At 38.3% G+C, this 22,566-nt stretch overlaps 1 long non-coding RNA gene across 3 annotated transcripts in view; it reads right to left on the bottom strand.

Moving 5' to 3' along the window:
- LOC133258521 (uncharacterized) overlaps positions 1–21,710 on the bottom strand; it is a 34,479-nt gene extending 12,769 nt beyond the window's left edge. For 2 of the 3 annotated variants that reach the window (XR_009740065.1, XR_009740067.1), the window contains exon 1: positions 21,552–21,710. This is a non-coding gene — a long non-coding RNA (uncharacterized LOC133258521). The remainder of the gene's footprint in view (positions 1–21,551) is intronic. The other variant, XR_009740066.1, reaches the window with a different exon arrangement.
- Positions 21,711–22,566: the final 856 nt, after the last annotated feature.

Below are 22,566 nucleotides of genomic sequence, written 5' to 3'. Positions count from 1 at the left end.
TTGCAACATTATAAAGAAATGAGAAAATAAGCCAAAGAAAATGCTGTTTAGGTGGATAGTCTTAAATAGGCACATAAGTTTCATCTTGTTCACCCTGTTTGTCTGTTCAGGAGACTTCCTTACCCCTGTTGATTGCAATATATTATGTTTTTTAATTGAATTACAGGAAAATGATTTTGTCCTGATAAAAAATTTGGATTTTCTTTACTATAACACAAAGGGTTAATATTCTTATAAATATTAAACCAAAACATTTACATTTCTTACTGAAAACATGTCTCCCTTCAGGTCAAGGGCATAGGGGAAGGCAGTTTTGGTCTCTTTACTGAAAATGATAGCCTTGCAAACCCAGTTATTTTCATGAGAGGGTTTTCCTAATTTATTTATATCTTCTATAAGCATATTAAACCTGGAGGCCTTGAACTTGGGTTTTCCACAGAGAAGATAATCTTTCCAATGTACAGACACAGTAAGCTCTCCTAAATGTTATACTTTTTGAGGCCCATAGGAGTCAAATAACCATTATTTTTTTCATTGTGCTAGAGAATAGCAACATTCTCACCATGACATTTGAATCTTTAAAAGAAGTTTAAATTCATCTCAATATAAATTGAGTGATTTCATTCCTTTCCTCAAATCTGCACTGAGGAAGCCGGGAATCAACCGCAATGCCACTGGATTTTAGATTCGAGATATTGGACAAGTCACTTAAACTTCTCAGCATTGATAGAAGCATAAAATGATGCCAAAGTATAGTAAACATGACATGAAGAGCCTTGGCTTAAGGTAGTAGCTGTGGAGATGGGGAGAGTTGATATTATAGGCCCTATAACATGCATGCCCCAAAAGGGCATATTCTGGAAGTAGAGTATGACAGGAGGAGAAACAGGAAAATCAAGGACAGCTATAAGTTTTTCGGCATGCAATTGGGTAGTCTGTGATACCATTTGCTGAACTGAGGAAATTTAAGGAGGAAGAAAATGATGCCATGAGGAAAATGTTCAGAGCCACCTGGCCAACCTCAGGTGCTGATGGTGTCCATTTCTTCAAATGTGATGACTTAGGAACTGAGTAAACCTGCCTCTTCCTTCCTCCTTTCAAGACGTCATTCACCTTCTAGTTCATGCCTAGAACTTTATGCAAAAACTTGAATCTTGATGCTTAACATATGTCTAGAGCTCCATATCTGCAATTCTAAGATCCATTAGCTTGAAAAACTAGAAGGTTTGCATAACTCGCGTAGTGACAAAACTCATCTGATGTGATCTCATCTGGTGGCAGATTCAAGCTTGAATTTAATTGAGGCCATTTTATAACTTTCATCCCTCTTGGTATTGCAATTCTTACATTTTAGTGCAGAAATATTGGTGCTTCCCTGATGGCTCAGATGGTAGAAAATCCACCTGCAATGCAGGAGACCCAGGTTTGATCCCTGGGTAGGGAAGATCTCCTAGAGAAGGGAATGGCTGCCCTCCCCAGTATTCTTGCCTGGAGAGTTCCATGAACAGAGGAGCCTGGCAGGCTACAGTCCATGGGCTTGCAAAGAGTCAAGTATGACTGAGTGACTGAGCACAAAAGCTAAAAATAAATCATCTCTATAAGGGTACTTAGGGCTTCCCTGGTAGCTCAGATGATAATCTGCCTGCAATGCAGGAGACCCAGGTTCAATCCCATGGTCAGAAAGAGCCCCTGGAGAAGAGAATAGCAACCCACTCTATTTTTTCTGGCCTGGAGAATTCCATGTACAGAGGAGCCTGGCAGGCTACAGTCCAGGGGGTCACAAAAAGCTGGATACACTGAAGAGAAGTACTAAAACATCTGATTACAGGGTGCTGCTCTAGATCCTATTGGATTACATAGGATATGATACAAATATGGTATTTTCTTTATAAAATTAAAAGAAATTGAGAATTCTGACACACATCTGTCCCAAGGCATTAGAGAATAGATTGTAGAGCTGGTATTCCTAAACTTCAAATTGGATAGTACTTTATTACATGTTTTATTATTTGATTAAAAAAAATGTTGGATCCTCATCTGTTAGAAGAAGGTATTTACAAGGTACACTCTGCCCAGGGAAGAAGTTGGGAGAACAAACCTTGCTGACATTATAATCTCTTTAGATCCAAGCATGAAGAACAATGTAGGGGACTCCAAAATAATGGATTTTGAGGGCAGAAAGGTCAGTATTCTTATGAAACAAAAAGTCACATAGACATGTTAAACAGGTTACATTAATCAGCAGTTGTTTCACTGTAATAAATAAAGAATTATGTCAAAACTCAAATTGTTTTGCTCACATTAACAAGGAACAGCTTGAACATGTAATGCCATTAATTCTAAATTATACATTTTCCACCTTTTAGCTTTTATGAAATGGGCATGTATCTTACAATGGATGTAATCTCAAAATGGACCCTGATCAGGTAGAAGGGATGATGTATTATTGCTTGAGTGTACTCAACCTTGATTGTTGTTTCTGGCAGCATGATGGGAAAAAGAAACCCTCAATGTCTAAATCATAAACTATCTAAGGGCTTTAATATGACCGTATCTTAGTCCACTCAATCTGCTGTAACAAAAATACCATAGGCTGTGTGGCTTATAAGCAACAGAAACTTATTTCTCAGAGTTCTGGAGGCTGCCAAGTCCACGATCAAGGCATGAGCAGATTTGGTGTCGGGTGAAGAACGCATTCCTGGCTCATAGATGGTCTCCTTATTGCTGTGTCTTCACATGGTGGAAGAGGCAAGAGAGCTGAGGTCTGTTTTCTAAGGGCACTAATTTTATTCATGAGTGTGCCACCCTCAAGACCTACTCACCTCCCAAAGTCCCCACCTTCAAATACCACCACATTAAGGATTAGGCTTCAATATATGAATTGTGGTCAGACGTAAACATTAAGTTTTAGAATAAGGTCATAATCGTTACCTGAAATCCTTCATGGTCAGTATTCAGTTGGGATTAAGAAAGCACCATCATCAAAACTTGCAGGATGTCAGAAACTTGAAAGAAAACCTCAAAGGCAATTATTAGGACATATTTTAAGAGTATCACCAGTTTTCTGGATGGCACAGAGGTTCATAGTTCATAGTTAGTTAGTTCAGTCGCTCAGTTGTGTCCGATTCTTTGCGACTCCGCGGACTGCAGCACACCAGGCTTCCCTGTCCATCACCAACTCCCGGAGCTTGCTCAAACTCATGTCCATTGAGTCGGTGATGCCATCCATCACCTCGTCCTCTGTCATGCCCTTCTCCTGCCTTCAATCTTTTCCAGCATCAGGGTCTTTTCCAGTGAGTCAGTTCTTCACATCAGGTGGCCAAAGGATTGGAGTTTGAGCTTCAGCATCAGTCCTTCCAATGAATATTCAGGACTGATTTCCTTTATGATGGACTGGTTGGATCTTCTTGCAGTCCAAGGGGCTCTCAAGAGTCTTCTCCAACACCAGAGTTCAAAAGCATCAATTCTTCTGCTCTCAGCTTTCTTTATAATCCAACTCTCACATCCATGTATGACTACTGGAAAAACCATAGCTTTGACTAGACAGACCTTTGTTGGCAAAGTAATGTCTCTGCTTTTCAATATGCTATCTAGGTTGGTCATAGCTTTTCTTCCAAGGAGCAAGCATCTCTTAATTTCATGATTGCAGTCACCATCTGCAGGTGATTTTGGAGCCCATGAAAATAAAATCTGTCACTGTTTCCATTGTTTCCCTATCTATTTGCTATGAAGTGATGGGATCAGATGCCATGATCTTAGTTTCTTGAATGCTGAGTTTTAAGCCAGCTTTTTCTCTCTCCTCTTTCACTTTCATCAAGAGGCTCTTTAGTTCTCTTCACTTTCTGCCATAAAGGTGATATCATCTGCGTATCTGAGGTTATTGATATTTCTCCCAGCAATCTTGATTCCAGCTTGTGTTTCATCCAGCCTGGCATTTTATATAATGTACTCTGCATATAAGTTAAATAAGCAGGGTGACAATATGCAGCTTTGACGTAATCCTTTCTCAATTTGGAACCAGTCCATTGTTCCATGTCTGGTTCTAATGGTTGTTTCTTGACCTGCATACAGATTTCTCAGGAGGCAAGTAAGGTGGTCTGCTATTCCCCATCTCTTTCAGAATTTTCCACAGTTTGTTGTGATCTACACAGTCAAAGGCTTTGGCATAATTAATAAAGCAGAAATAGATGTTTTTCTGGTTTTATCCTGCTTTTTCAATGATCCAACGGATGTTGGCAATTCTTTTTTTGTGATAAAAAATTTTATTTGAAGTCCACCAATTCCTTTAATTTTTTCCTCTCAATGAAAATTACAGCTGCTACTTTTATTTTTATTAATTTTATTTTATAAAATATAAATTTATTTATTTTAATTGGAGGCTAATTACTTTACAATATTGTATTGGTTTTCCATACATCAACATGAATCCACCATGGGTGTACATGTGTTCCCCATCCTGAACCCCCCCTCCCACCTCCCTCCCCATACCATCCCTCTGGGTCATCCCAGTGCACCAGCCCCAAGCATCCTGTATCCTGGATCGAACCTGGACTGGCGATTCATTTCATATATGATATTATACATGTTTCAATGCCATTGTCCCAAATCATTCCACCCTCTCCTTCTCCCACAGAGTCCAAAAGACTGTATCCAAAAGTCTACAAGCAATAAATGCTGGAGAAAAGGGAACCCTCTTACACTGTTGGTGGGAATGCAAACTAGTACAGCCACTATGGAGAACAGTGTGGAGATTCCTTAAAAAACTGGAAATAGAACTACCTTATGACCCAGCAATCCCATTGCTGGGCATACACACTGAGGAAACCAGAAGGGAAAGAGACACATGTACCCCAATGTTCATCGCAGCACTGTTTATAATAGCCAGGAAGCCATGGAAGCAACCTAGATGTCCATCAGCAGATGAATGGATAAGAAAGCTTTGGTACATATACACAATGGAGTATTACCCCGCCATTAAAAAGAATACATTTGAATCAATTCTAATGAGGTGGATGAAACTGGAGCCTATTATACAGAGTGAAGTAAGCCAGAAAGAAAAACACCAATACAGTATTCTAATGCATATATATGGAATTTAGAAAGATGGTAATGATAACCCTGTATGCAAGACAGCAAAAGAGACACAGATGTTGGCCATTTGATCTCTGGTTTGGTTCCTCTGTTTTTTCTAAATCCAGCTTGAACATCTGGAAGTTCACGGTTCTTGTACTGTTGAAGCCTGGCTTGGAGATTGTGAGGATTATGTTACTAGTTTGTGAGATGAGTGCAATTGTGCAGTAGTTTGAGTGTTCTTTGGCATTGCTCTTCTTTGGGATTGGAATGAAAACTGACTTTTCCAGTCCTGTGGCCACTGCTGAGTTTTCCAAATTTGCTGGCATATTGAGTGCAGCACTTTCACAGCATCATCTTCTAGGATTTGGAATAGCTCAACTGGAATTCCATCACCTGCACTAGGTTTGTTTGTAGTGATACTTCTTAAGGTCCACTTGACTTCATACTCCAGGATGTCTGGCTCTAGGTGAGTGATCACACCATCATGATTACTGAAGATCTTTTTTGTATAGTTCTTCTGTGTATTCTTGCCACCTCTTCTTAATATCTTCTGCTTCTGTTAGGTCCATACCATTTCTGTCCTTTATTGTGCCCATCTTTGCATGAAATATTCCCTTGGTATCTCTAATCTTCTTGAAGAGATCTCTAGTCTTTCCCATTCTATTGATTTCCTCTATTTCTTTGCATTGATTGCTGAGGAAGGTTTTCTTATATCTCCTTGCTATTCTTTGGAACTCTGTATTCAAACGGGTATATCTTTCCTTTTCGCCTTTGCCTTTTGCTTCTCCTCTCTTCACAGCTATTTCTAAGGCCTCCTCAAACAACCAGTTTGCCTTTTGGCATTTCTTTTCCTTGGGGATAATCTTGATTGCTGTCTCCTGTACAATGTCACAAACCTCCGTCCATAGTTCTTCAGGCATTCTGTCTATCAGACCTAATCCCTTGAATCTATTTGTCACTTCCACTGTATAATCATGAGGGATTTGATTTAGGTCATACCTGAATAGTCTAGTGGTTTTCCCTACTTTCTTCAATTTAAGTCTGAATTTGGCAATAAGGAGTTCATGGTCTGAGCCATAGTCAACTCCTGGTTTTGTTTTTGCTGACTGTATAGATCTTCTCCATCTTTAGCTGCAAAGAATATAATCAATCTGAGTTCAGTTTTGACCATCTGGTGATGTCCACGTGTAAAGTCTTCTCTTGGATTGTTGGAAGGGGGTGTTTGCTAAGACCAGTGCATTCCCTTGGCAAAGCTCTATTAGCCTTTGCCCTGCTTCATTCTGTACTCCAAGGCCAAATTTGCCTGTCACTCCAGGTATTTCTTTAATAATTAGCAAAATAACTATATTGGTGTATTCATTCTTTTTACCATGTTATATAAATTACCACAAATTTCTCAAGGTAAAAGCATATAAACATTCAGTATTAGATGTAATAATGAAGTAATACTTTGATTAATTATTTTTAAATACAGTAACAAAGATCCATAGATTGATTATATTGAAATGTCCTGAAATAGTAAGTACTTAGGCAGGTAGCATGCAATATACAACTTAAATCTCTGAAAATAATTTGTGTCTTTGTGAACTATATGTTTTTTTGTTTGAATATATTGTATGAAATGTTAAATAATGCATAATAAGAAAATGATCAAATCCTTGACAAATGCTGTTAATAAACACAGAAATATGGTAAAAGAGTATAGTAAAAGGTGAAAGTGAAACAGAGTTCTTATTGATCTCTAGTCTTTCCCATTCTATTGTTTCCTCTATTTTATGACAAAACAGAGCTTATCTATAACTCTTTGTGGGAAGTGATTCAAAAGAGTAAGTTCTGGTGAAGAAGTTATGGTTCCTTTACCAATTTTTTTATATTCTATTTTCCTTTTTTATGAGTGCAAAAGAGACCGATATGAAAATATTATATGCATATGTAATAATTTACATTTTTATGTGAACCATTTCTAAAGTCTCATTTGAATTTGTTACAATACTGCTTCTACTTTATATTTTGTTGTTATTTTTTTGCCCCAGGGCATGTGGGATCTTAGTGCCTTGATCAGGGATAGAACCCACATCCCTGCATTAGAAGTCAAGGTGGACTGCCAAAGAAGTCCCAGCATATTATTTCAACAAACATAAAATAAAAATTCTAGTTATAAGAAAGTATTGTCAGGTTGATTCACATTGTTGTACAGCAGAAACTAACACAACATTTTAAAGCAATTACATCAAAAAAACTCAATTTAATTGGCTGATTAAAAAAAAATAGCTCTATGAACCAGAGGCACATTTCAAAATTGATGCTTTTATTTGATGAAATATGAATCTCCTTTATAGAAAAAAGCTAAAAGGACTCGGAGATAGACAGATGACTGTGCAAAAGGCAAAGATTGCAGTCTCAGGTTATACTTCTACTCTGCTTTTTTTCTGAACTCAGGTTCATGTATTACTTTCCCTCTGGCCTTTTCCTGGCACTCTGCTCTCATGCTTAAAAGGAGTATCCACTTCATTAATTTCCAGCATTTCCAGCACATAAACCTTTGAGTACCGGTCAAAGATTGGACTTATGGCCACAAGCAACTTAAGTGCATGTTTTTCTCAATGATGGCATACGTCTCAAAAGGTTAGCCTTCATTTTCATGAATCTTAACCTAATGAAAAATTAACTTTGAATTTATATTCCTTGAGTCTATCCTGCCTACCAGCTTTTTCTCTTAAATTCTCATTACTAAAGAAGAGTATGAGCTCATTTGTAAAGTTTTTTTTTTTTTAATTCTTTAACTGAAGGATAATTGCTTCACAGAATTTTGTTGTTTTCTGCCAAATATCAACATGAATCAGCCATAGGTATACATATGTCCCCTTGTAAAGGTTTTTGATATGCAAAATTGTATACCTATGCAAACAGGAGACAGGGATCAAGACCATCGCCATGGAAAAGAAATGCAAAAAAGCAAAATGGCTATCTGAGGAGGCCTTACAAATAGCTGTGAAAAGAAGAGAAGCGAACAGCAAAGGAGAAAAGGAAATATATAAACATCTGAATGCAGAGTTCCAAAGAATAGCAGGAGAGATAAGAAAACCTTCCTCAGCAGTCAGTGCAAAGAAATAGAGGAAAACAACAGAATGGGTAAGACTAGAAATGTCTTCAATAAAATTAGAGATACCAAGGGAACATTTCATGTAAAGATGGGCTCAATAAAGGACAGAAATGGTATGGACCTAACAGAAGCAGAAACTATTAAGAAGAGGTGGAAAGAATACACAGAAGAACTGTACAAAAAAGATCTTCACGACCCAGATAATCACGATGGTGTGATCACTGACCTAGAGCCAGACATCCTGGAATGTGAAGTCAAGTGGGCTTTAGAAAGCATCACTACGAACAAAGCTAGTGGAGGTGATGGAATTCCAGTTGAGCTATTCCAAATCCTGAAAGATGATGCTGTGAAAGTGCTGCACTCAATATGCCAGCAAATTTGGAAAACTCAGCAGTGGTCACAGGACTGGAAGAGTCAGTTTTCATTCCAATCCCAAAGAAGATCAGATCAGATCAGTCGCTCAGTCATGTCCGACTCTTTTCGACCCCATGACTCGCAGTACGCCAGGCCTCCCTGTCCATCACCAACTCCCGGAGTTCACTCAGACTCACATCCATCGAGTCAGTGATGCCATCCAGCCATCTCATTCTCTGTCGTGCCTTTCTCCTCCTGCCCCCAATCCCTCCCAGCATCAGAGTCTTTTCCAATGAGTCAACTCTTCGTGTGAGGTGGCCAAAGTACTGGAGTTTCAGCTTTAGCATCATTCCTTCCAAAGAAATCCCAGGGCTGATCTCCTTCAGAATGGACTGGTTGGATCTCCTTGCAGTCCAAGGGACTCTCAAGAGTCTTCTCCAACACCACAGTTCAAAAGCATCAATTCTTCAGCATTCAGCCTTCTTCACAGTCCAACTCTCACATCCATACATGACCACAGGAAAAACCATAGCCTTGACTAGACGAACCTTTGTTGGCAAAGTGATGTCTCTGCTTTTGAATATGCTATCTAGGTTGGTCATAACTTTCCTTCCAAGGAGTAAGTGTCTTTTAATTTCATGGCTGCAGTCACCATCTGCAGTGATTTGGGAGCCTCCCAAAATAAAGTCTGACACTGTTTCCACTGTTTCCCCATCTATTTCCCATGAAGTGGTGGGACCGGATGCCATGATCTTTGTTTTCTGAATGTTGAGCTTTAAGCCAACTTTTTCACTCTCCACCTTCACTTTCATCAAAAGGCTTTTGAGTTCCTCTTCACTTTCTGCCATAAGGGTGATGTCATCTGCATATCTGAGGTTATTGATATTTCTCCCAGCAGTATTGATTCCAGTTTGTGTTTCTTTGAGTCCAGCGTTTCTCATGATGTACTCTGCATATAAGTTCAATAAGCAGGGTGACAATATACAGCCTTGACGAACTCCTTTTCCTATTTGGAACCAGTATAAAGAAAGGCAATGCCAAAGAATGCTCAAACTACCGCACAATTGCATTCATCTCACATGCTAGTAAAGTAATGCTCAAAATTCCCCAAGCCAGGCTTCAGCAATATGTGAACCGTGAACTTCCAGATGTTCAAGCTGGTTTTAGAAAAGGCAGAGGAACCAGAGACCAAATTGCCAACATCCGCTGGGTCATCGAAAAAGCAAGAGAGTTCGAGAAAAACATCTATGTCTGCTTTATTGACTATGCCAAAGCCTTTGACTGTGTGGATCACAATAAAGTGGAAAATTCTGAAAGAGATGGGAATACCAGACCACCTGACCTGCCTCTTGAGAAATTTGTATGCAGGTCAGGAAGCAACAGTTAGAACTGGACATGGAACAACAGACTGGTTCCAAATAGGCAAAGGAGTATGTCAAGGCTGTATATTGTCACCCTGCTTATTGAACTTATATGCAGAGTACATCATGAGAAATGCTGGACTGGAAGAAACACAAGCTGGAATCAAGATCACTGGGAGAAATATCAATAACCTCAGATATGCAGATGACACCACCCTTATGGCAGAAAGTGAAGAGGAACTCAAAGCCTCTTGATGAAAGTGAAGGTGGAGAGTGAAAGAGTTGGCTTAAAGCTCAACATTCAGAAAATGAAGATCATGGCACCGGGTCCCATCACTTCATGGGAAATAGATGGGGAAACAGTGGAAACAGTGTCAGACTTTATTTTGGGGGGCTCCCAAATCACTGCAGATGGTGACTGCAGCCATGAAATTAAAAGACACTTACTCCTTGGAAGGAAAGTTATGACCAACCTAGATAGCATATTCAAAAGCAGAGACATTACTTTGCCAACAAAGGTTCGTCTAGTCAAGGCTATGGTTTTTCCTGTGGTCATGTATGGATGTGAGAGTTGGACTGTGAAGAAGGCTGAGTGCCAAAGAATTGATGCTTTTGAACTGTGGTGTTGGAGAAGACTCTTGAGAGTCCCTTGGACTGCAAGGAGATCCAACCCGTACATTCTGAAGGAGGTCAGCCCTGGGATTTCTTTGGAGGGAATGATACTGAAGTTGAAACTCCAGTAGTTTGGCCACCTCATGGGAAGAGTTGACTCATTGGAAAAGACTCTGATGCTGGGAGGGATTGGGGGCAGGAGGAGAAGGGGATGACAGAGGATGAGATGGCTGGATGGCATCACAGACTCGATGGATGTGAGTCTGAGTGAACTCCGGGAGTTGGTGATGGACAGGGAGGCCTGGTGTGCTGCGATTCATGGGGGTCTCGAAGAGTCCGACACGGCTGAGCAACTGAACTGAACTGAACTGAACTGAATGCAAACAAAAAATGCACATTGTAAGAAATGTCAAATTTTCAGCTTTTAGCCAAAACACATTAAATGACAAAATTCATTTTATATTTACTCTTCCTAAAATGTCACAGTGACTACTAGGACATTGGTTTTCAGATCCTTCTAATTTGTCTTTTATGGTCCAAATGAAATTGTATCCATTGAGGCCAGTTTAAATGTGCTTGTATGATTAAAAGAGACACAAATATTATTTCCAAAAGTGTTAGAAAGTAAAGTTTGTTGATATTTTTTGTATTTTTGATGTTGCTATAAAAGATATTATGTTAGTAAACTATGTGCAGTCTAGTGGCTGAGTGAAGAAGCTAAGAACCAGACTATCTGGGTATGAATGCCAACTCTACTACTGTTAAACTCATTTTAGCAAGGTACTTTTCAAAGTTCCAGAGTATTCTTATGTGCAAATTGGAGGATGATAAGATGATGTTACTATTTTATAGTGTTGTTGTGAGGATCAAATTGAATTCGTACATGTAAGCCCCTTAAGAGTGATACCTATTACATAATTAATAATCAATGAATGTTCATTACTGCTACTAATTTTAAAACATGTCTTTTTTATGTTGCTTTCACTCATAGTGACAATTATTTCTCAAATTTCTTTCCCTTGGGTCTTTTAAGTCTTTAGCTTATTTCATTATGTCACTTTCTTTCAGGTCAACTGTTTTCTTATTTTCTAAGTGTAGCTCTTTTCTTTCTTACATGAACCAACTTAGCTTTTGTAGGCATAATTCTCTACCCATTATTGCAGATAGCCCAATAAAAGTCTGCTGCTGCTGCTGCTGTCGCTTCAGTCGTGTCTGACTCTGTGCGACCCCACATCAGGCAGCCCACCAGGCTCTACCGTCCCTGGGATTCTCCAGACAAGAACACTGGAGTGGGTTACCATTTTCTTCTCCAATGCATGAAAGTGAAAAGTGAAAGTAAGTCGCTCAGTAAGTGTCCGACTCTTCGTGGACCCATGGACTGCAGCCCACCAGGCTCTTCCATCCATGGGATTTTCCAGGCAAGAGTACTGGAGTGGGTTGCCATTGCCTTCTCCAAATAAAAGTCTAGAGCCCAGTAAAATTTGGAGCAGGTAAATAAAGTATCTTTCTAAGAAACAGAAGTGACTGGTACATGAGTATCTGGTGGGGAGGAAGGAGACTTATATAGAAGACCTATAAAAAATATAGAAGACTATATTTTTTATTTTATAATGTGTCCATTTTGTGTGCATATTGTGTGTATGTTCTTGTGGGAATTTTTAAATTCTATTTGTAAAAGTTGTATAAATATATAAAATAGGACATGAAGTAATTTAGTATCTCAGCCAACAATGGAAAATATATGCTGACATTTGTTTTTAACAATTAATGGAATGAAATTTAATGGGTCAAGTCTGGACTGGAAAGCAGGGTGTGTTATTGATTTCTCATTGAGCCTGCCAAAGCACTCTTTTTTTCTTGTTGAGTGAAGTGGGGTAACACATTTAGAAATGACCTACAGGAACATTTTGAGGTTCGTTGTCCTCAAATTAATTTCTGTACTTTAAGAACATGACAAAAATATTCATATCTTTTGGTAATATCACACCCTATATATAATGGTATGCTGGTAAATGCTTAACTGCTGCACCCTGACACCCATCCTCCCCCCACCCCAAAAAGGAAGATTTTGGGAGAGATATTAGTAGGATATCATTATTGGATATTTCTACCATAAACATTGTAAATAACCTCAAGAGCATAGATAATAGGAAAATCCATTAAAGTGATGAATTTAAGTATTTACTGCCTTTGATTTTGATGTAATTATTTAATTTTAAATTTATATGATTAAATATTTGATAATGGCTATGTTTAGTGACTGACTTTCAAACTGCCGGAAAATTAAAGAACTGCTGCTTATAAGCTTATAGGAGCAGGCTTTAAGAATAGCACTTCCATATGTATACATGCTAGTTGATGTTGCCCTTTATAACATAATAACATAGGTTAAAGATACTGGAACTTAACCTCCTGTCATATCCCTTCCTTCTTTCTTGCATTCCTTCCTTCTTTCTATAGGTTTTTGCAGATTTGCTGCAGACATCAAGGACTTATATGGGCAGATATCAGTTTGGACAAATTATCAAGTTACTCATTTATGGTGTTGACATGGGGACTGAAATAAGAAGGCTATTATTTCAATTAGGATTTTACAATATATACTTTCATTATATATCATGACATAGCATATCTGCCAATGTATCTAGATAGAGTAGAGGACCTATCTTTGTTTCTATAAAAAACATGTTGAATGCTATGGAAAGAATTAAGAAAGGTGAGTCACTGGAAAAGGGTCTCTAGGACTTCGCTGGTGGTCCAGTGGTTAAGAATGTACTTCCAGTGCAGGGCATGGGTTCAATCCCTGGTTGGAGAACTAAAATTCCACATGTCTCAAAGCATGGCCAAAAAATAAAACAAAAAAATTTTTAAAGGTTTCTAGGTATGAGCAAGAGCTGTGAAGGATAGATATAAAGAGGACAAGCTGACAGTTTCTGTATCTGATTGGGCTACTACCTGCTTCTTTAAGTTCTTGGACCCCTTTACAGAAATAAAACTGGAAATTTTAGATAACGAACTTCTGATTGTGGAGAATACTAATCTGTTTATAATCAAAGCAAATAGCCATATGTAAAGAGAGGCAAACCAATGTGCTTTTATGTTAAAATAAAAATAATTTTAATTACTACTAATGATTATTTGCTTGAACTGTTTTTTCTCTCTCTCTTTTTTTGCCACTAACTGACAAACTACTGCTCTAAACTCAGTGAATAACATGGCTTCAATTATATTTACACTTATCATTTCCAAAATTTATAGACAGAGAGTAAGAATGTTGTAAATCAACCAGATAATTAACAGCTTTAGATGTTTCTCTCCATACAACTAAATTTGACTAAATTCAATCGGAAAAAAAAAATCAGCATAGCTAGTTCATCTCTTTTGTTGAAATTATTACACAGTTTATTTATTTTAGAATCAATTTTCTAATTCCTAACAGTTCTTGTTTACTTTTTGTTATGTAGTCCAGGCATAATAGGTACTTCTAAAGGGGAAAAAAATCCAAACTCTCTTGATCACAAAAGTCTTTGTGCAGAAACAAACACACAGACTTAGAGAATGGTCTTAGGGCTTCCAGAGAAGAATAACAGGGGAAGAGATTGTCAGGGAGTTTGGAATCAACTTGTACATACTGCTGTATTTAAAATGGATAACCAACAGGGACCTACTGCATAGCACAGGGAGCTCTGCTCAATGTTGTGTGCCTGACTGGGTGGGAGGGGAGTTGGGGGAGAATGGATCCATGTATATGTATGGCAGAGTCCCTTTGCTGTCCACCTGAAACTATCACAACATTGTTAATTGGCTATAATCCAATATAAAATAACAAGTTAAAAAAAGGAATAAAAAATTAAATTTCTCTAGACCTGCAATATTTTATAAATGACATTTCTTGGGTTACTATGTAACCTATAGCATTATTAAAAATAACTTCTTTCAAAAAAAAAACCAAGTAAAGTCTTTGTAATGAATGGGACTTTATAGATGCTTCTAAAATAAGTGTGTATGTGTGTCTTGGCACAAAATAATTATTCAAGGATTTTTGTGAAAATTAATATTAAATTTGTTAAAGTCAGAAATTCTAAAATGTAGTTCTTTGTTTAGTTGTAAATCAATCTATAGAGTTCAAATTAGAGGGGTTTAATGATACTTTAAAACATCTTTAATGATTAGTGCTATTTATAACTTAAAGACTAGTAAATGTTTTAAACCAAATTTTCATTTGACATAGTCAAACATACTTTTAAAGTAATTTGATTTTTTGACTGACCAACATTCAAATGCTCAAGTAGTACACTTACTTATTAAAATTATTAAAATAGTTATTTGTAAGTTCCATTAAATGTCCAATACTTTTCATTATTATTTCATTTACACTTCCAACTTTAAATTATGAGTTGAAATAAATTATTCAGCAAGGCATATTAAATTGAAATCATAAAGCTGTTCCTCTAATAGGGCAAATTCTCTGGAACATTACAAATTGTAGAAACTAAAAGCCCAGATATCTTAATGTGTGTGTGCTAAGTCCCTTCAGTCATGTACAACTCTTTGTGACCCCATGGACTGCAGCCCGACAGTCTCCTCAGTCCATAGGATTCTCCAGGCAAGAATACTGGAGTGGGTTGCTATGCCCTTCTCTAGGGGATCTTTCTGACCCAGGGATCCAACCTGCATCTCTTATGTCCCCTGCATTGGCAGGTGGGTTCTTTACCACTGAGCCACTTGGGAAGCCCGGATATCTTAGTACAAAGATATTGTCTCCTGAGAAATCTGTATGTGGGTCAAGATGCAATAGTTGGAACCCTGTACGGAACAGCTGATTGGTTCAAGATTGAGAAAGGAGTACGGCAGGATGTGTGCTGTCACCTTGCTTGTTTAATCTATAGGCTGAGCACATCATCAGAAATGCCGGGCTGGATGAGGTACAAGCTTGAATCAAGATAGGCAGGAGAAATATCAACAACCTCAGATATGCAGATGATATCACTCTAATGGGCAGAAAGCAAAGAGGAACTAAAGAGCAGAATGAAGGGAGGGAAGGAAGGGAGTGAAAGAGCCAGATTAAAACTAAATTTTTTTTTTTTTTAGCAAAAAAAAAAAGGCATTTTATTGGTAAAGTCTTACACAACTATTTATGTAAGGATATAGACTTGGACTTGAAATTCCTAGCAGCCAGAGTAAGCCATATTCAGCTTACAAAATGGAATTTTATAAAAACTTAATTGCAATAACTTTTTTATATTATATGAACTTTTAAATTTATTTTTATTGAAGTATAGTTGATTTACAAGCTTAGAAGTTTTGATTAAAATTCTTACTCTTCAATCTTTTGTGCAGGCCATGATGCTTTGGGAAATTTTAGTAACTGATGTTAACTCTTCCTGAACATGTTTCACTCAACCAGGTAACAAATGGTAGACTGCAGAGGCTAAGAAGCTATGTATATGTATGTGTTTCTACTTTTTTTTTTTTTTAAATGAGTCGACATACATTAAAAATTTTCAAGAATGCCTGGCAACAACAAGTGTTCAGTAAACATCAATTACCACTTTTACAGTTTCATAATATTCCATTGCATACTCTATAGTTTATTTGATAAAGCTTCTATCAAATATTCTATCAAATATAAAACTTCTATCAAATATAAAACTAAATATTAAAAAAGCTAATATCATGGCATCTGGCCCCATTACTTCATGGGACATAGAAGGGGGAAAGGTGGAAGTGGTGACAGATTTCCTCTTCTTGGGCTCTAAAATCACTGTAGATGGGGACTGCAGCCATGAAGTCAGAAGATTATTGCTTCTTGGCAGGAAAGTGATGACAAACCTAGATAGTGTGTTGAAAAGCAGAGACATTACTTTGCCAACAAAGATCTGTATCGTCAAGGCTATGGTCTTCTCAGTGGTCAGGTACAGTTGTGAGAGCTGGACTGTAAAGAAAGCAGAACACCAAAGAATTGATGCCTTCAAACTGTGGTGCTGGAAAAGACTCCTGAAAGTCCCTTGGACTGTAAGGAGAGCAAACCAGTCAATCTTAAGGGAAATCAACCCTGAATACTCGTTGGAAGGACTAATGCTGAAGCTTCCGTATTTTGGTCATCTGATGCGAACAGCCGACTTATTGGCAAAATTCTTGATGCTGGGAAAGATAGAGGGCAGAAGGAGAAGAGGGCGTCAGAGGATGAGGTAGCTGGATGGCATCACCGATGAATGGACATGAACTTGGGCAAACATCGGGAGATGATGAGGGACAGGGAGGCCTAACATGCTGCAATCCATGGGGTCGCAAAGAATCGGACAAAACTGGGTGACTGAACAACAACAACAACAGCATTAACATCACATGCTTGCTTCTCTTAGGCCTTTTTACATTGAATTTTAAAACCTCCCTGGGTTTAAGGAATCTTGTTTGTTAAATAAACATGTTTACCATGCCAAGCAATTTGGGGTATATATGCTTAGCTGGTTGTGATTGCTCAACAACCAGAAGCATTTGACAGAATATCCACTGGCCTCTTTTTTTGGGACACCAATGGGACAACATACATATGTCCTATTTATAACCTCTCATATTTTAAGCTCTAAACCTATAGCCCCCAAAGTCTACTTTCCAGGGCTACTCATGAAAGCCTGAAATTCCCACCCATAGTGCTATATTATTTGATTTGTCTTTGCATTCTCTTAATATTTAAATGGGGCAGTCCAGTGGTTAAGAATCTGCCCACCAATGCAGGGCACAGGAGTTCCACCTTTGGTCTAGGAACATCTCACATGGTGTGGGGTAACTAAGCCAGTGTGCCACAACTACTCAGCCTCACGACTACTGAGCCCACATGCCCTGGAGCCTGGGCTCCACATACGAAGTTTCCACAGTGAGAAGCCCATGCACCATAACTAGAGAGTAACCCTTGTTGCTGCAACCAGAGAAAGCCCATGGACAACAACGAAGACCTGGCACAACCATAAAAAAAGTAATAATATTTAAATGACTTCCTATGCAATTTAAAAAGACCTTAAAAATTGAGGGGATCATGCACTCGTTTCATATTCAATTTATCTCTTGGGGCCATACAATGTTTCAAATATAATAATGGTGTATGATTAAATTTTGAACATATCTCATGGCTTTAACTTGGAGAAGGAAATGGCAAGCCACTCCAGTAATCTTGCCTGGCGAATTCCATAGACAGAGGAGCCTGGCAGGCTACAGTCCACGGGGTTACAAAGAGTCAGCATGACTGAGCAACTATCACTCACTCATGGCTTTAACTAATTGGTCTTCCAAGATCTTTTGACTGTCAGAAAAGCATTCAAGCCTTCTCTTTAGTTCAAACAAGATGAGTGGTGCGTCTATGACTTTACCACCAAAAGAATGGAACAGAGGTATGGTGAAGAGAATGAACCAGTGCCGTCTATTCAGTCCTCACCTTTTGGTTAACGTCTTCTTTGTGAAGAAATTGGGCTTTCTGGGTGGCACTAGTGGTAAAGAACCCACCTGCCAATGTGGGAGATGTAAGTGACGTGGGTTCGATCCCTGTGTTGGAAAGATCCCTGGAGGAGGGTATGGCAATCCACTCCAGTATTATTGCCGGAAGAACCCCATGGACAGAGGAACCTGGCAGACTATAGTCCATAGAGTTGCACAGAGTCAGACACGACCGAAGCAACTTAGCACATGAAGAAATTATGCCTATGACATGAGAATATAAAGAGCCCTTTTAAAAATTTTAAACTTCTCTAATTATAAACACTGTCAAGTTGAACTATAACCTCCCTTAAACCCTTGGCCTCCCGGAACCCTTCAGAAAAAAGAGAAATCAGCACCATTGATTTCTCATGAAAATATATGGAACATAAACACAGTGGGTACATAGATCAAAGATATTGCGGCAGTAGCTTTAGTAAGAGCATAATATGCCTTCAGGACAGGCTTCAACATACCACCACGCACAGAGGGGAACGTGGGGTGTGAAGGAGAGGAGAGGCAGTCAGGGAACAGTATAATGTAGCATTATTTCAATCCCACCATCATATCTTTCTGCATTTTGACGGAAATGATTGGAAAATAGTATGTGTTTTGCTTTTGAGTGCCTGTACCCTGCCTGTTACTGGAAAATTCACTACATACATCATAAATCAAATGACCATCATAAAATCTCAAAATACACTCATAAATCTTAAAAATGTTCTTCTTGAGATGAGATGTGGTATGGATTAGTCAGCTTTTCACAATATGAGGCAAGGAGGCATAGGGTGCAGTAGTAAATCTGTTCAAAAAAGTCATGTCAGAAGCTACCAGTCCACTGGCTTTTTTTTTTTTTTTTTTTTGCTTTATCTGGATTTCAAGCAGTTACATTTTGCTTTGTGGCTATCCTTGCCTGCTACATAAGTTTCCCTATTTCTTGCTCAATGTCTTGAAAGCATTTTCCAACTATAAAATGTGATTTTTCTCATGGGGACAGCTTGTATATTCTGAGACCATGTTTATATGCATAAATTGAAGTAGAAAATAGAGAATTTTAAGTCAAATGCTTTTGACCTTTGCTTCCAGCAAATCAGTCTTTGGATTTGAATGATCATGGTTCCAATTATGGGTCTTCCTTGTAGCTCAGCTGGTAAAGAATTTGCCTGCAATGCAGGAGACGCTGGTTCGATTCCTGCATTGGGAAGATCCGCTGGAGAAGGGATAGGCTACCCACTCCAGTATTCTTGGGCTTCCCTGGTGGCTCAGATGGTAAATAATCTGCCTGCAATGTGGGAAACCTGGGTTCAGTCCATGGGTTGAGAAGATCCCCTGGAGGAGGGCACGGCAACCCACTCCAGTATTCTTGCCTGGAGAATCCCCATGGAGAGAGGAGCCTGGGAAATAGTTTCCCTTGGAATAAGCTTTAAAAATACTCCTCAGTAACAATGAGCTTTGAAGGACATGTAACATTTTTTAAACCAGTCTTTTCACTTTTTGTTTTTTGTTTTTTTTGGTTGTTAATATCTGTGTTAACATCTACTCATCTGATAGATGGAGCACAGCTGTAGGTATTAGCTCAGGAAAGAAGTTGTGGATCTAGACTAGAATATATGTTTCCTTGTACAAAGAAAGTGAAATGCTAAGTGAGCATGAGTCCATTACTCATGTCTAATTCAAGCCACCAAGAGATCTCAGATGCAGGGCTTAAGACAAAAGCAGGAACAAAAAATAAATGCAGGAATGTGTGTGTGTGTGTGTGTGTGTGTGTACGTGTGTGTGTGTGTGTGTGTGTGTGTGTGTGTGTGTGTGTGTAAATTGTTAGGTTTTACATTGATAAAAGTCAGGTGTAATTCTTAACATAAAAACTACTTTGATGTTACTTTGAAAAACATATTAATTCTCTTTCATTTAGCAAGCAAATATTTTTTTCTGGGTAATCTCTCCTTTTCTTTTTTTCACTATACATTTTTCTAAGCCAGTACCACTCCAAACTCGTATTGTCCATTTATTTAACAGTTCAGTCAATGAAGGTATTTATACTGATTTATATTGATGGGCTTCAGTGGTTAAAAATCTGCCTGCAATGCAGGAGAAGTGGATTCGATCCCTGAGTCAGGAAAATCCCCTGGAGAAGGAGCTGGCAACCCACTCGAGTATTCTTGCCTGGGAAATCCCATGGACAGAGGAGCCTGGCGGGCTACAGTCTATGGGGTCACAGATGAGTCGGACAGGGCTTAGCGACTAAAACAACAACGACACATTTCTTGTAGGGAAAAGAGAAAGCAAGCAACCACAAAATTTATATTGATACTGATGTATAATGCAGATCACTGTTTCCCTGGTGATCTCCTGAGCTGTGTTCAATGTTTTATATAGCCTTTCTAAGGATCACAAAATTATTTGAGAAATTTGGTAATGGTAAGAGATGTGCATTATCAAAGTGAAGAACTGAGCAAATGGTAAAAATAACTGACAATTACAGATAGAAAAAGAAAGGGGAGGAGTATATTTCCACGTAATTCAGATTCCAGGCAAGAAGAATGGTCATTTACAGAACTCTCTGGAAAATTACTGTTGTACTTTAATTCATTCATATAGTATAAGCTTTGACCTCATTGATAGTTCATACTACATACCTATCAATTATGATCAAATTCAGTAAGTACATATTTCAGTAAAAGTGACTCTTTGTGCTAAAAAGCCTTGTATACTGTGGTTTTCATCTTATTTTTCTTTTTTTAAATCAGCTTTGCTTTTTGATTATCACTGAATCCAGTTGTCTGCTGTGGCTTGAATTCAGGCAGTGCATGCTCAACTGTGTGGTTCTGCTCAAGTGTGAAATTAATAACGCTGCTGGGTTTCTTGTGTGGCCTCTGACTCACTTCCCCCAATTCGAGGAGGTGTCAGAATTACGGCTTCTATTAACATTTCTTGGTGAGGGATTTGTGCACCAATCAGCTTTGTTCCCAGAGAGAATCAGCAGAAATACAGCACTAGTATTTGTGGTCCTTCATTTCAAAACTGGGATGACACATCGGTCTCACCTTGTCAAATCCTTTCAAACCACCCACGGATCGGAACGTGTCCAGCTTGATAGCCCTGCACATCTGTTGTGATTGTGGCTAAAGTGGTCAAGAGCTCGAAAAACAAAATAGAGTCCTTGAAAGATACCTCACTAGGATGAAAATCACAGCCTCAACTTCCAGAGAAAATGTTTTCCATTTCCCAAGAAGCACCAGCTACCGTTGTGCTTACTGTGACTCACTTACTTCATGGGGAACGTTCCCTCGTGGATTCAACCCTGAAGGTAGGCCTGTGACATCGACAGTAAATGCATTAGAGCAAATCATAAATATCCCTTTGTGCCTCAAAAATATAGCCTTTTATTTAAGTATCTGAGATTTTAATATGAGAGATATCTAAAGTCTGGTGAAGAGTTTACAGTGAGTGAGTAAACTGATAACAAGAGTGAGGAATAACACAATTTTTGTCCATAGGACTTGTTTTACTTTAACAGAAATCCTCTCATCTATGGTATCCTTTGAAGTAGCAAAAATACAGCTCCACAATCTACTTACCACAACTGTAGCAGGTTTATATTGTTGTTGCTTTTGTTTTAGCTTATGCTTCCCCAGCGAGAGCGATTTCAGTAGGTTTTACGCTTAAATCAGTTCAATGCAGAGCTCTTCCTCCTGTGACAGGGAAGCGTTTTGATTGAAGATCTCTTTCAACCTTGAAAGGGTCAGTTAAATTTTACCCCAGCCAATGGCTTTATTCTCAGTGTTGCCTTGAACTGTGTTTCAAATAATAGGGCCTCTGCTCTACTTTTAAATCTAGTACTTTTTAGTGTGTGTAGCTTTTGCTTCTCCTAAGAGGAAGGGTGCTGGAGGCATTTTTTAAAGGAGTAATCGTATTCTCTTTTGGCATGAGAAATATAAATACATAAATACAAAACAAACTTTAAACATGGTTAGTATTATTTTTACCCTATGAGAGAAGACTTTTCAGTTCTTTATGACAAAAGTTTTGTTGGGAAAAAACTTGCTTCAATTTTTAAACATTTTTTTTGATGTGAACATTTTTTTAAATTTTAAGTCTTTATTGATTTTATTACAGTGCTGTTTCTGTATTATGTTTTTGGTTTTTTGCCCTAGAGGCATGTGGGATCTTAGTTCCCTGACCAGGGATCAAACCCATACCCCCTGCCTTGGAAGGCAAAGTCTTAACTACTGAACTGCCAGGAAGTCCCTTCATTTTAATGTCTGTACAGAGTTCAGTTGTCTCAGGGTACCAATGCTTTGTAATCAATAAAGGGGATATTTTATCTAAGATAAGCATTTTAAACTAAATCTATTAATACACTCTTTTCTTTCTAAATGGGCATTTCATTGCATATGCTAATACTTCCAATAGTAGCGTAAAATCCCACCCTCCCTCCTTCACCTTCCCAAATCTCTCGGAATGCAGTCCCCTGAAATTCCACCACTGAGGGCTTTATTTCTGCCTTTGATGTTTTCAATGCCACCATAATTTTCCAAATCTTTGTTGAAAAGACAATTTCTCAGGGAAAGGTAATATTTTTAAAGTCATCAG

This window comes from Bos javanicus, chromosome 12 (genome assembly GCF_032452875.1).
Source record: "Bos javanicus breed banteng chromosome 12, ARS-OSU_banteng_1.0, whole genome shotgun sequence".
NCBI lineage: Eukaryota > Metazoa > Chordata > Mammalia > Artiodactyla > Bovidae > Bos > Bos javanicus.
The sequence above is the reverse complement of the archived record's forward strand: the minus strand, read 5'-3'. Positions and strand labels throughout refer to the sequence as shown.